This window comes from Centruroides vittatus, unplaced genomic scaffold, assembly GCF_030686945.1.
Source record: "Centruroides vittatus isolate TY-2023 unplaced genomic scaffold, ASM3068694v2 scaffold_861, whole genome shotgun sequence".
Taxonomy (NCBI): domain Eukaryota; kingdom Metazoa; phylum Arthropoda; class Arachnida; order Scorpiones; family Buthidae; genus Centruroides; species Centruroides vittatus.
In genome coordinates this window covers 3,598,115-3,614,429 of record NW_027122718.1, presented here as the reverse complement: position 1 = coordinate 3,614,429, position 16,315 = coordinate 3,598,115, and the positions used below count along the sequence as shown (strand labels likewise).

Below are 16,315 nucleotides of genomic sequence, written 5' to 3'. Positions count from 1 at the left end.
GGTGCGGACTTAAGGGGATGCCTTCTACCTACTAGTGGTTTCCCTAAATTCCCACCCTAATTTCCCCACCGTTTGGAAATTTTCCTAAATCCCCACCCTAACTTCCCCACCATTTGAAAATTTCCCTAAATCCTCACCAACTTCCCCACCATTTGAAAATTTCCCTAAATCCTCACTAACTTCCCCATTTGAAAAGTTCCCTAAATCCTCACCCAACTTCCCCACCATTTGAAAATTTCCCTAAATCCTCACCCAACTTCCCCACCATTTGAAAATTTCCCTAAATCCTCACTAACTTCCCCATTTGAAAATTCCCTAAATCCTCACCAACTTCCCCGCCATTTGAAAATTTCCCTAAATCCTCACCCAACTTCCCCGCCATTTGAAAATTTCCCTAAATCCTCACCCAACTTTCCCACCATTTGAAAATTTCCCTAAATCCTCACTAACTTCCCCATTTGAAAAGTTCCCTAAATCCTCACCCAACTTCCCCACCATTTGAAAATTTCCCTAAATCCTCACCCAACTTCCCCATTTGAAAATTTCCCTAAATCCTCACTAACTTCCCCATTTGAAAAGTTCCCTAAATCCTCACCCAACTTCCCCACCATTTGAAAATTTCCCTAAATCCTCACCCAACTTCCCACCATTTGAAAATTTCCCTAAATCCTCACTAACTTCCCCATTTGAAAAGTTCCCTAAATCCTCACCCAACTTCCCCACCATTTGAAAATTTCCCTAAATCCTCACCCAACTTCCCCACCATTTGAAAATTTCCCTAAATTCCCACCCTAGATTCCCCCACCTTTTGGGATTAATCCTAAATTTCCACCCTAAATTCCCCACTCTTTGGGAATGTTACCCTAATCCTGAGCTCTAAATTTCCCAACTTTTGAGGGTTTTTCCCTAAATTTCCATTTTATATTCCCTGCCTTACGGGAGTATTTTCTGAATAAATCCGGGTACCTCAGGTAAGGCACATCGTTTCCTTTCCACACCCCTTTAAAAATGTCTGAATCCGCTAATGATATCAACCGAATTAGACTTTTTATCGAATGAACATCAAGTATTTAATTTATGATTTAATTAAAATTATTAAAATATTTTAATAATTTAACAATATTGTTTATTTAATTCAGCAAGAGTAAAACGATAAGTTTTAAGCAATGGCTGTTTTAACGTCGTTAATCGTTTGGATGAACAAAAATATTGATTTAAACGATAAGTAATTCACTTCAATAGCATTAATATTAATCACTTATGTCACACGTCGAGATTGATACTGTTTAATAACGCAAAAATAGCTTATTTTATATTAAAATCAAAACATATTCGAGTAGTAATCAATTATAAGAAAAACATGTCCGTGTCTTTAATGTATTAAATCATAAAACTGTGTTTATTTGTATTATCTGGACATTTTAATGTAGCAAAACTTGCCTAAAACGGAACCCGAATAGAACAGAAACTTGCCAAACCGGAAAAAATATTTGGTATCCTGCGATTTCGATTTATACAAGTTTTACTGTATTTGGTAGCGTGGATTCCTGTATACACAGGTTTTACTGTATTTGGTAGCGTGGATTCCTGTATACACAGGTTTTACTGTATTTGGTAGCGTGGATTCCTGTATACACAGGTTTTACTGTATTTGGTAGCGTGGATTCCTGTATACACAGGTTTTACTGTATTTGGTAGCGTGGATTCCTGTATACACAGGTTTTACTGTATTTGGTAGCGTGGACTCCTGTATACACAGGTTTTACTGTATTTGGTAGCGTGGATTCCTATCTACACAGCTTTTGCTGTATTTTATTCTGATTTATACAGATTTTACTGTATCTAAAGATCCGATGCGTGATAAGAAATAACATTTTACTTTAAATTATACATAAATAAATCTTTACATCGACTTTACATCACGACTTAAAAATGGTTCAAACTGCATCAATTATTTATAATGTTTAAATCAGTTAATAGACTTTACAAACAAACTTTTATTAAATCACAGTATCCTAATGGCATTTCTGATAAGATCTTTTTTTTCTGTTAATGCGATTTCAAATTCGATTTTCCTGTTGAAAATGTAACTTTTCACGTGGGATTTTGCAAACTTATAAACTTTAATTTAATATAATTTCTCTCGTAACAAAGGGGTAATAAACTATAAGTACGTTATCGAGCGGCCCACGCGAAAACTCAGAATTACAAACAAATTATCATTTTTAACACGCGAAATGATTTCCCTTTATTAAAATTAAATATTAGTTTAATATGATAAAACCTGAATAGAACGGAAACCTGCCTGAACGGAAAAAAATACAGTAAAACCTGTGTAAATCGGAATCTCAATGTAACAAATATTTTTCGATTTGGCAGGTTTCCGTTCTGTTTAGACAGGTTTCACTGTAATTAAACAGTAACCGAACTAAATATTAGTAATCCTCGACAAATTACTTCTGGATTCGTTACAGCAATCTTTATTTATCTTTGACATGTAATGACCATTTCATAAAGGATCATCCCGATTATTATCGTTGCTAACAATTCCCAATTATTATTATCTCTTTCGGGAATGTTGTCCTTCATATTTAAAATCATCCCGCTCGTATCGGTGCATAAAACTAATCTCTGGACCAGATTAACTTTATATTATTGAAATTCTGACTTAATGATGTCATTAAAATGCAATATGTTTATGAAACGAATTCCACCACAGAAGAAACAACTGGCATTTACTTCTTTGTTCAAAAATATTCATTACTTCTATTAATTCTTATATAAAGCCATTTTAAATTAACTTTAATGAATTTTTTTTTACTATTTAAAGAAAAAATATACATGTAATGTTTATTAGAAATCGTTATTTTTGTGTTTTAATGGTTCAAATAATCTTTATTTCTCTTTCTTTTTTTGTTTTGTTTGTATACAGAGTATACAAACAAAACAACGTGGGCGATCTGCCGGAGGGAGTGCCTCGTGAGTGAACTTTCTATGAGAAACTGGCATTATACACGTGGAGAAAACCCCATAAAGACAGGCACGAACCCACGACCGGTGTTCAGTGGTTTCATTTGATGGTCACATTTAATTTTTATTTAAATAATTTGACATAAACCCAGAGTTAAGAAACCGTTTACAGCAAAACCTGTGTAAAACGGACAGAATATTTGACAGGTTTCCATTTGAACAGGTTTATAACGCACGAAATTTACATTTACGCTGGTTTTTATCCGGGTTCCGCTTTAGACAGATTTTACTGTAATGGTTTATAAAACTTAATATAAAAACAATCACGTAAATAAATATATATATTTTTTAGGTTTATATTTTGTATAAAAATTAATGCCGGTATGTGTTTTGTTCTTGCGGATTAAAATTGATTCGGTGGAAGGGAGCATAATAGATTCTCCTGATGAGAAATGACGTCACACCTTTATTACGGAATTTAAAGCTTAGTTAAAGATTGAAGGAAAAGCTGGCCGAGCAGGAGATAAAGTGTTCCTGCTGCGATTGCCAATCAAGCTTTGTGAAAGAATTCATTGTCAACTGGAAAAATATAGAACAATAAAAAAGAATATATATATATATATATATCGAGATTCTGCATTTAATTTGTCTCCGAATGATTTGTAATTTGAATAACTCCGAAATCGTTTTCCTCCGAGGTTGATTAAGATTATTTTATATAAAGTGAAACCTGTCCAAAACGGAAACAAACCGGTTTACGCAGGTTTTACTGTATATATAAGAGACAAAACCCGTATTTGTACGTGTTAGGTAAATGGTTCTGTACCAAATTTGGCAGGGATGTTCTTTAAAAGTAGCGTGGGGTTCACCCAACCTCGACTTAATCCCGAGCAATTTTTTTTTGTGTGTTTTGTAGTTTTATTATTGTTAACTGGGCTTAATAAATGTACTTTTTAGTTACTAAGACACATTGTTTTTTTCATCACAACCTCACCAATCTCCCATCCTCTCAAAAAATACCCACAAATGCCGGGCACACGCAGCTAGTTTGACTAAAAATTATAAAAAAAAAATAACACCTTTTCTATAAATTGCATAGCCTCGGATAACAGAATTTCCCTGGAATTCCCTAGAGTGAGGGATAATGTTGTTGCTTTTCTTAAGTTCGCGACTGTTTTTTTTGGGGGGGAGATATTTAGCGACTCCATTTTCAATGGAGATGGAATTTGTTCCTTTCAATTCTATTCTGACGAATTACCACGGCGGAAAAAGTCGTAAAAACAGTAGTTTTCATCTATTACTACGTGCCATTTCTTTTATAGAAGTATAACTGACAAAGGCATGTTTTAAATCTTCGATTCAAGTAGGTAAAATTCACTTATGCCTCCATCTGCTTCTATGGTCCTATTAAATATAGTCATCTACGTGTCAGAACTTTCTGGAATACATTCTAGAAGAAAAATATGAATAGAAATAGCTCTTATCCTAGTTCCTTTTCTATAATTTCACGTCTCTCGTGGATCTGCATCAATCGAGCGTACATACAACGGTGGTGATATCACCTTTCGGCATAAATGGTAATGGGCACGAAAACCATTTTCTAGCTAAATTTCACTTTAGATTCGCTGTTGAATTTTCCAGCCGAAACAGTAAAAATTTAATTGCATGGTTCCTTGTAAATGCTTCGTTCCTCGTTCGTAAAATCAATTTTAAATTGAAGAAATTGACTTTAAAGTCGGCCATGTGTATGATAATTGTTCCGATGGCTCTAGCCGCCATTTTATATTCAAACGGAGAGATTCTGGCCACATTATTCTGTTAAATCCCTCGATAAATGAGATTTACTGCGATTATTTATATCAAATTAAGCAATTAAACTTAGGTTAAAGCAATCGATTGTGCTTATCAATTCTTCCATTGGTAGAAAAGTACACACTACACGTTTAATTTTAACTTAATATTTTCTTTTCTACAATAAAACTTTATGATCTCGCTACGACCGAGTTCTAAAATATTTTTATACGTTTTTTTATCTCATAAAATGAAACATTTTAGTTTATTCCAGTAGAAAAAAAATTTCCTTTACTCTCAATTTCTCTTCCTGATATTAGGCCTATTTGTCGTATAAACTTATTTTCTTTTTTTTTTTTTTTTATTATATTAATTTACAAATATACGAGTTTTTATAGGTTAAAAATGTAGGGAAAAGAATGGCAACATTGTTGCTGGACTTTCCGGACTCAAATTACTTTATAAGTCTTCAGATTAGTACTGGAGATATTAAGGAGGAAGGACCATATCTCCCGAACCAATAATTCGATTTTTCTAAAAATTTCTAGAAACATTCCTCTCTAATACACGAAACTTCGTACAAAATTTCAGAAATTTTCGACAAAATGCACAGGAGTTATTAAGCTTCAATTTGGGCGAACAAAATCGTGCCCCCACTAGTAATGCGTTATCCTATGGGGAAAAGGGCAAATGTCCGGAACACCACCAAACAGGTGGGCCAATCTTTTATAGGAAAATATTTTCCAAAAAGTTTCCCCGAAGACCCTAATTTAAATTTTCCACGCAGATATAACGCACCACTACCACCCACACATTAACATAAAGAAAGCTGCCGAACATTTTTGCATTTCTCCACGTTTCGAGGCCTCCCCCGAGTCCAAAAATGTCAAGTTTTTCTATATATATATATAAACTAAAACATAATAAAATGTTTATAAAAAATAAAATCCGGTGTGTATAAAAACAATACTTCCAGCGATTTAGAGATAAGTAAAATATAAAAATAAATATATATATAAATAAAATAAATGGGCCATTTTCTGTTTCGTAAACAGCTTATAAGAGTTGTAGAGATGCGGAATTTGGGGGGAAGAAATGATTGAAAATGGATTACACTAATGGATACACAAGCAAATTCGTGCACACGTTTTCTTTTTAATATCTAATATAATAGTTTTTCTAAGTAAACATTTTATCTTAAAATTGTTCTTACAAGAAGATAGAAGAAAATTGAAATATCCGTGATGGAATTATATGTGTTTAGATAAGAAAAATATATTTAAACTGAAGAATTAATTTCAACCAAGACAGAAATTAAATACCCTGAAGGGGGGAAAAATCGATAATATCATTTCCAGCGATTATTACTTCTTTTAAGTTGTTCTTTCGCTTTTTATCGTCTAATTTAATATTTAATAAGTAGTTCTTTCTTAACGTAATGCTCCAAAGAGGATCCGACTTGCTGTGGTCCTAAGCTGTAACTCCTTCTTCCCTACCAAATAATGAATACACTGAAAAATATGAGGGCCTAAGCCATCAATTCGTATACCAGGCCTTAAGCCCATAGACTCATAATGCGAACCCCTAATCTATGGGCTGATAACGCCAGATCCTAAGTTATGGATTCATAGGCCGGGCCCTAATATATTATGACTTATATGCAAATTGGTGCTGCGGATTATCAATTTTTATTCTTTTTTTACAGTTTGCAAATGTAATATAAATAAAAATTAAACTTCTTAGTACGAAATTCTATCAAAATTTCATTATTTACGCCGTTTGTAAATTGGTAACGTTGAGTCGGAAAGGAGAGAAAACTCTTAAGTATGCCCGAAGAATCTTGATTAATGAAGCGAAAAATGCGAAAATTTTAATTCTTACGATAACATTAACCAATTTAAAGGATAAATTAAAGAAAATTTCACTCGAAGATTTAAAATTATCGGTGAAATTTATTTCTGATTAAATGTATTAAGGATATCAATTGACTAGAATTTCGTTTCGCCGCTGGAAGTTAAGCTCACCTTCTTCTCATTTTGTAACTTTAATTAAGAATACGTCATTCAATTTCTGATAGAGAAGTAAATGCTTTGACATTTGGTATTCCATTTATTTTCCATCCTTTAATTATGTGTTCCAAGATTAAATGGGAAAGCGGTAAGATATTAAGTAACGTTAACTTTTGTCGGTAAACTAAATAAATTTCGACGGAATATTATTATTATTTTTTTTTTTGACGTAAAAATTAATTTAATCTTTAAATTAATTTTAATCGTCTCCCAAAATTAATTTTAAAAATATTTAAAATTTTATTATCGAGACATTAATTCGTGGTGAAGCGGGAGACAAATTCCACCATGTTTGATGCGTGCTTCCATCTGTTGGTTGAAAATTAAATTAGTTCTGAATTCTTAATACATAAATTTATGATTATTTTAATTACGTTTTCATTAATTATTATTAAATTTTTATTATAATTCATTAAAAAATATCTTAAATTGTAAATTACTTCTTTTCTTACAAAAATATCTTTAATAAAGTTTTAAAATGATTAGTCATTTTATTAAATTTTATGGTATTAATATATTTTAAAATGTTATAAATATTTCTAAATATAATAATAATACAAAATTATCTGTGAAATTATTTATATTATTCTGTTCCTTAACCGTTATTCATGTTAGTAATGATTTAAATGTTTTGTATTCTGTAAAATTGTAATCATGAAAAAGTTCTTTGAATTACGTACAAAATATTCACAACAAAAGGTAATTAATTGCTTAGCGAAGTCTAAATTTACACTAAACGATATTAAATATTAAAACACGCGCTCCAATCACATAAAACAAATGTTAATTTATTGTTTACATCGCTTCGGCGGTATCAAAAATAGGTTAATTAATGCAAATGCATCAAATAATTTTCTCAAAGAGATATTAATTCCTAAATTATGAATATAAAACATAAAAGTTTCCTAAATTAAACTACGTATAAAGGCAATTTTTTCTACACTTTTGAATTATTAAATCGTATTATTATATCGATGGAAAAAATAGAAATTAAATTAATTCGAATAATTAATTGCAATTAATAATTTAAATTTAATTTAAATAAATTTAAAATGAATCATGTATTTTTATACGCGAAATGTTCTAAATACATAAAAAAAATTGTTTTGTAATTAAGTCTAAAAGTAGAAAATAAAATATATTAAGTTCGTTTATCGCATTAATATTTATTTATAAATATTAATTTTATATTTATTTTTAATTGTACACCGAGTTTTAGAATCGCTATTTGGCTAGTTTTTGGCTATATGGAATCGGAAATTTAAATTCGAAAGAATGTGTTACATTTTCCCGGAAAAACATGGAGTCTAGTAAACAAATGGCAATGTTAAATTATATTTTGATTTTAAATTAGAAGTCATTTCAACTGTAAAGTTATAAAGGGGATTTAATTTGCTAATATTCTTTAGATTCTATTGATTTAAATTCTGAGGTAAGCTTATTTATTGAAGAAAAACAAAACAAAATTATCATGGTTATGGATTTGTGAATTTGTTTTTGTTTTTCTTATGGATTGGCTTTTATATATATTTGATTGGTTTTTCTATTAATTTACTTTCCATTTTATTTTAATGACAATTAATTTGTATTTCTAATGGATACTTTTTTCATATTGGATAATGGAGTTATGAGATTTCAAATAAATAATGTATTATATAAGAAATATTGTTGAATTAAATAGTTAAATTAATACCTGGAACTTTAAATTATATTCATTTAAGGTATGTACCAATCTGATGCTTATAAAACATTATTTAATTTGTTCAGTCAACTTGCCTTTTTATTAACAGCCTTTTTTTAAATCAGTTAACAATAATTTGATACAGTTTACTTCTGCTAGGCATCTTTGGTGTTATGACGGAGTTGTAGGCTATAATCAAACAAATAACAAATCAAAAGGAACTGTGGATCCAATAGTGAGCTTTTATGACCTTGAATTTGACCATTTCCAGCTAATTAACATTTGCCAATCTCATGTTTCTAAGCTAGTTTTACCATGCCTGTGATCATTCTTACTGTCAGTGTAAAAGGCAAAGAAATACTATACACTCACTTTCAACAATGTCTTCTACATTTTTCACATCTCAGACTGGCTACCTTGTTTCTTTTTCATATTTGGTAGAAAATGGGTTAGACTGCTAGACTTTGCCTTGACTAGGTCCTGAAGATTGTGTTTAAAACACCTAATATTGTATGAAATAGATTATGTATCCCTGCTTTACATCTGCATGTATCCATTGGCCTACACACAAATTACATTCATTGGGTAGTCATTTGTTCTGATGATTCTTTGTCATTACCCTTGTGCATGAGGACATTAAAGTAGGGCTCATCTGCTCAGTTGGCACAATGATTAAGAGGAGTTGGAGGCACTTGTAAGGGGCCTGGATAGATGGCTGCAATATTTCCAAAAAAAAAATGCTAGAATTGTGCCAATGACACTTTCAACAGGAACTGTGTCCTTTAGATGTAACCTTGCAGACTCTTGTGCAGAGAGCCTTGGTGGACTTCTTCAACCAATGATTTTTGTTCTCATTGTTCTGAGTATGGGTCTTGGAATCATAAATGTTGACAAATCAATGTAAAAACAAATTGAGTTTCAATAATTCATTCTTCAGTTAACACATTGCCACTATTCTGCTAGTTGCAACTTACAATGTTATTAAATAATAAACAAAGCTTACTGGAATTGTTTCTATACAGTAAAATAACAACCTTTTTTTCGTTCCAGCAGTATTTTAATTACATAAAAACGTTTTCAACTGCTTTAAGCAGCCTTCATCAGTTAAATATACAGCAAAAAAGAACGTTAGAATTATAAAATTATGAAAATAAGAACGAAGAGTTCTAAATTTACGAAATATAAACGTTCTTATTTTCATAATTTTATAATTCTACGTTCTTTTTTGCTGTATATTTAACTGATGAAGGCTGCTTAAAGCAGTTGAAAATGTTTTTATGTAATTAAAATACTGCTGGAACGAAAAAAAGGTTGTTGTTTTACTGTACAATGTTATTGTCCATGAAGCCTAAAGTTGTACAACTATGATATTGGTCTGCACTGTCAGAAGTAATGATGATACTAGGAGTGATGTATCTCAGCATGTGGTGCATATTATGGCACCATATGCTGAGATACATCATTCCATTTTCAACTTGAAAAGAAAGAGAAAATACAAATGCAAGTTGTCACAAAACCTTTCAATTCTGTTGTTCTGTACATTGAAAAGACTGCACCAGAATACGTGCTGAAACTACACCTGCGTGATGTTTATGTGCAATTGCTTCACTGCACAGAATATCGCCTAATGTTGAGGCATTCATTATACCTCTGCATTAGGCAATCTAATTGGATTTGATCACCTGTTGTCAAGATGTGGCATTGTGAGCATTGACTAGAGCCTCTAATAGCAAACAGAAATATGGAGCTTTACAAACAGTTGTGATATAATTGGGCAATTGGATAATTACCAATTACTAGAAAGAAATGTTTGTATGGATACACTGTAACATCTTATCTATCGAATCAAAAGCCCAAATAATATTATAACAGTGCATTACATAAACAAAGTGTTCGAAAGTTCCAGGCCTGGATTTTGCACAGCAATAAAATAAATGCAAATTGTTATTAATGTCAAAACTCGAAATAATTACTATACATAATGCAAAAGAATCTATTTATTAGTAAAAACCTGAATATGTACAACTAAGAAATAATGTTAGAGAATAACTTGCAAATAAAGATAATTTATCAAAAAACCAAAACAAATACAGTGGAACCTGCTTAACGAGCACCTCGCATAACAAGTAGTTCACATAACGAGCAAAACAAATTGTAAAAAATTGACTCGCTTAACGAGCGATGTTTCGCATAATGAATGACAAGGAGAGGGGAAATCCTGGATTGTGCACATGCTCCATCAGTCTGTGTCTAGCACTCGTTCCGCTAGCATCTTAGTGTCGCTCGTGATCACACATTTTTCCAAACTTGTGTTCACACATATTACGTATAAACATCGACAACCATAGCCCGTTATATAATAAACATGCCATCTCATACTAAATTTAATGACCAATTTCAAATTAAATTTTTAAAATGTCTAAATTAAAAATTAATTATTTACAATTATTAAATGTAATACGAGATGGCAGCATAACTGCCTACCTCTAGTTCTAATATTTAATTATAACCTTTACATAGCCCAAAATTTGGCATATTGTTTGGCATCTTCGTCAAACATATTATCTGTGATATTTTTGTTTCTGCAAATCAAATTTGTATTCCAGATTGGTTCATTCCATGCTAGAAGAAAAGATGAAGATGATTCACGCTTCTTAACAATCTACATTGTGTAATTTTCTTTGAATAAATGTTATACATAAAATATTTGAGTATTTTTTCAACATGGAACGCATTATCGTATTTTACATTAATTTCTATGGGAAAAATTCTTTCGCTTAACGAGTGTTTTGCATTACGAGAAAGATTCTGGAACGAAGTATGCTTGTTAAGCGAGGTTCCATTGTATATACAAAACTTTCCCACATTTGGGGACATACAAATTAAGCTACAACAATCTCCACTCTGACAAGCAAAATATGAAAAAAATATCAAAAGAGCACACTGAATTTTATTAATTTGTCCATCCATCATCAAGAAACTCTGTTGTCACTGGAACTGGAAAGCCTTTTGTCAATCTCACTCAATCCTTAGCACCACCTTGTTTGATTTTTCAATTTGTCTCTTCCTTAAAGTGCAGTTGGGGGTGCATTACAAGCATATGCTCACTCGACCCTATTTACATACTTTTTAACACTTCATTCATTCTAGTAATTGGTTTTGTTAATTAATGTCATCTCCCTTACAAGTAGTTTTATAATTTTTTTATTGCATTTCTGATGATAATTTGGGGTGGGAGATCATTCTTTTAACTTCCACAGAAAGTCTCTGCCCGAGATATCATTTCTGGGTTTGATGACATCATAAGTTGCTGCCAGCAGTCATTGTAGTAAGGTGAGTTATTTTTGAATTTGCCTGGGTGAGGGATGGTAGTCTATCCTTAACAAAAATAAAACATCCCAAAATAAATAGAATAACAAACTAAAACTAATTCCCAAACAAAATAGAACACATTGGAAGTGACTCTTTACAACACTTATGAACTTTGGCAATTGGTTAATATTGAATAGCATATAAATCGAACTCACTTGTGCCTATTGACCGGTGTGAAATAAATAACTTCAATTCAACGAACGTTTTCTGGACGCCTTCCGTGTCCTTCTTCAGGTTAACTGCTGGATTCTATTATTTTTAAAAAAACTGCATTCCGATCTATTAAGAACAAATTCAAATGAAGATAGTTCGAAAGCGCGATGACCATCGCGCATGCGCTATATCTGTCGTGCTCCTTGTCGTACTGTATCATATTCTTTTTAATCTTTTTATTCTTTTTTATCTTTGGGTCACATGATTTCATGTGTTATCGGACCCAAATAAATCTTTATGCATCCTCTTGTAATAAAGTTTGCCAAGCAAGCGAAAGAGTTATCTCGTCGCGTGAATTAATGCATGTTGTTTTAGTTTGCGCTTTATGTATCTCTATCGCATCTCTATCTCTATACCTTTCGAACTATCTTCATTTGAATTTGTTCTTAAAAGATCGGAACGCAGTTTTTTAAAAATAATAGAATCCAGCAGTTAACCTGAAGAAGGACACGGAAGGCGTCCAGAAAACGTTCGTTGAATTGAAGTTATTTATTTCACACCGGTCAATAGGCACAAGTGAGTTCGATTTATATTTTATACACCCCGTGTGTAGGATATGAATGATAATATTGAATAGCTGCGGTAATCAGTGTACTCACACAGATCACTCACAAGATTCTGTGTGCCTGTTTGCAAACTGTGGCATTATTTGCAAACGTTAGTGCTGTATCAGCTAAAGATTGAAGCTGTTCAATTGAGTAGTAGAGACTAATTGAAAACTCAAAACAAAACAGCAAAATGTGAGAGTTGATGGCGTAGTGCTAAGTTTTTTCCTGTAACTGTTGACTGTGTATGATTTTGTACATACATACATAAATAATGCCAATAGTCAAGAGATAACTGCCCCAAAATAATACAAGTTTTCAATAAAATCAAAAAACTAAAAAACTGATTTAAAAAAATAACCTAGTAAAAAAACATAACAAAGCAATCATAACAAATTTTTTTTATTTTGACTTAAATGAAGTCTAAATATAGTCTCATACTAGCAGCATGATATTAATTGTATGGAAAAAATAAATACTTATAGGAATTAAGATGAATGTTAGGTATGGAAATCCATGAATTATTCTTAGTAAATTTTATTGGCATGCAAAGTGAAAATACATTCTGTTGCAAAAAAAATAAATGTACTTTAAAGTTGGTGTACAATATTACTCAAATTTCAAATGTGGAATGGTAGTATAACAACAAAAAAACGTTGCGAAAAGTTCACTGAGTTCAGCGTTATATCCACGTTTGCTTGTCGAAAGGTATTTAGAGAAAGTGCTCGCTAAATTTCTCCGCGCCATAGTTCCGGATTCCCCACACGTCACTCCCTCCTCTGTTATCGCCAAGTCCACCATCGCGTCAAGCATCGGAGCTCTACCACACGATGCCTACACCTTCTACAAGTTAGATGTAGTTTCTTTATACCCTTCTGTACCCACCTTTGAGGCCGTAATGCTGGCTAACTCTCTCCTATTAAAAAACAACTTCAGCATCCAGCAGGTACTTGACTTACGAGATGCGCTCGTTTTTGTCACTGAGCATAACTACTTCCATTTCAACCAGAGAATTTATTTACAAAAGCAAGGGGTCCCCATGGGTTCCCCTTTATCTGCCATCTTAGCGAAACTCGTCATGAGAGAGATAGAGCGTAGAACGTTCGATTCCCCACTTGCTATCCGCTACCCGTGCTTGTATCTACGCTATGTAGACGACATCTTAGTAGCGTGGGATGACACAGAGGAGGCTTTTCTTACCTTTAAGCAACATCTCTCAAGCGTATACCCTTCTATTAGTTTTACCTGGGAGAAAGAGAACGACGATGCAATTATGTTCTTAGACCTGCGTATACGTAAGTCCACGGAAGGTCTACAGTTTTCGGTACACCACAAGGCCAACATAGCTCTGTATATCATCCCAGCAGAGGCCTTTCAGCCTTCTCGATATGTCAACGCAGCCATCGCCTCCCTCATAAGAAGGGCATTTTTGCTTTCCTCTACGCAGGAGCTGGCCAATATCGAGTTAGATAACATCAGTTTGGCAGTACGCACGGCTGGCTTCTCGGGTGCAAAATTTACACGTGCTCAGTAGGGTAAAGAAATCGTTGTTTCCAAGCACCACGCTAAGCAGCAAGAGGGAGGTTTCGGTGATGCAAGCATCATTGCTATACCTCGGACCCCTCTCTATATGTATCTGCAGAATATTTAGGAAGCGCAACCTGGTACTGCCATTAGCTCCACTTCCAAACTTGCGCAAGCTTCTGTGTAATGACAGAGACAAGCTCTCCACGCTCGAGAAATCGCGGGTCTGTGCTGTTCCACTGGAAAATCTAGCAACGGGAATAAGCACACGATATATCGAGGCCACCACCAGAATGCTTGTCAGCCGCCTCGCCGAGCACCAGGACGATGTGGTGAGGGGTAGGCACTCCACAGAGCTAGCAAAAAAGGCTCTCGAACAGGGTTTCAATCCGCTATGGTCGCAAGCGCATATGCTCAAGTGTTGCAATGATAGAAAAACAGTTTTCATCTGGGAATCCCTCCTTACCACTACGTTAGAAGCATGCAACACTCCCACTCTTGAGCTGCCCAATATTTGGGTCACGTTATTCAAGCGTTTAAATGCGCTTTAGCATTATCTAATATACGATTAGCGTAAGCGCGGCTCTGCGTATGCGCGGCCTCGCTAGTCGTGGAGCTAGATGCTCGATCGGCTTTCGAATGTTTTTTTGAATTTTTGATTTACGTTCGTAATGGCTTTGGTAAAGCTTTATGCGTTCCATTCTGCATCGGTTTTGTTTCTTTTTAAAGTTTTTCGGCAAATTTACGAACTCGCCTGAAGACGACGACAGTAAGGTTCATCGAAAGTACTTGCGACAAGCAAACATGTATATAACGCTGAACTCAGTGAACTTTTCGCAACGTTTATACGGTCTTTGGCGTGAATATTGTCATACCGACATTTAACAACAAAAAATTCACAACAGTATCACTTCACAAGGATACATCTTTAAAGAACAGTTTTACCACAAATATTGCGTACTAATAAATAGTAAAGCCATTTCTGACATTAGTCAGTTTGTGTTAATTGCCAGACTGCATTTGCCATTTTTTGATTTGTAACATTAATAACTTCCTAATATGAAAAAATGCAATGTTAATGAAGAAATTTAAAAGTTAGAAACTGTGTTTACTTTATTGAGGATTCTTATTGATCATTTAACATACAAATATCAGTTGATTTATACATACTGTATTGAAATACATAAATATGTCTAACCTTTAATTTACAGAGTTGTATGGTACTCAAACTGCATAAGTTTGGTGTAGCAAGGTTGGAAAAATGCAACAAAATTTTATTTTACATGGTAGTTAGTTTCATTTTAACGTAGTGTTTTAAAATGTTTTAGTATTCAGTATTTTATTTTAAAAGTAGGCCTAAGTGTTTTTATTAATATACTTAGTGTTTTAGCGTGTGTTGTTATGACATTGTAATTGTTTTACAATAATTATTCAACTTATACATTCAAAGAGATGAGATTCTCTATTTTGTACTTCATTTCAACTTCACAACATATGCATTAAACACATCTCTACATAAGAAAGTTTATAAAAACTTAATTAGAAATAAAAATTAAGCTTTTATAACAGATTTTATTGGGATAAGATTGTCAAAACCTGCAGTGAACAAATTAGAATACAGTAGAGAGTCGTTAATTGGAACCCCGGTAATCGGAATCGCCGGTAATGGGAACGATTTTCAGTCGGACTGTGTCGTGCTGAATCGAACGTTTTTCATACTAGATTTACTTCTAAAGTATAATTTTCATGTTTTTATATTCTTCAATATATTTATTTTGTTTGTACAAAATGAAGAAATAATTTTTAACGATACGATAGCCTCGATTATTATTATAAAAATTTTCATTAGGCTTAAAATCGACAAAAATTCAACACAAAGCGACATGCAACAGAGAAAAATTCAACACGAAGTGACACGCAACAGAGAAAAATTTGAACATCGGACAGGTTAATATATTTTTTTGTACATAATCGGTAATCGGAACAAATCACTAATCTGAACAACCCCAGTCCCCAATTGATTCCGATTTACGACTCTCTATTGTAATCTGGAATCAAAAAAGTTTACTAATGAAAGTGATGTAAAATTTTCATCTAAAGCAGAAGAGGAAAATTGTTTCTTTATCAACAAGCAAAGAAGATATAGAATG

The 16,315-nt window shown here is 32.9% G+C and overlaps 1 protein-coding gene across 3 annotated transcripts in view; it reads left to right on the top strand.

Annotated features, from left to right (window-relative positions):
* The first annotated feature begins 8,094 nt into the window (after positions 1–8,094).
* LOC136990050 (zinc finger CCCH domain-containing protein 13-like) overlaps positions 8,095–16,315 on the top strand; it is a 79,141-nt gene continuing 70,920 nt past the window's right edge. For 2 of the 3 annotated variants that reach the window (XM_067288390.1, XM_067288388.1), the window contains exon 1: positions 11,675–11,844. The gene's annotated coding sequence lies outside the window, so the exon portion shown is untranslated. Of the gene's footprint in view, positions 8,263–11,674; positions 11,845–16,315 lie in introns of those variants that run through there. The other variant, XM_067288389.1, reaches the window with a different exon arrangement.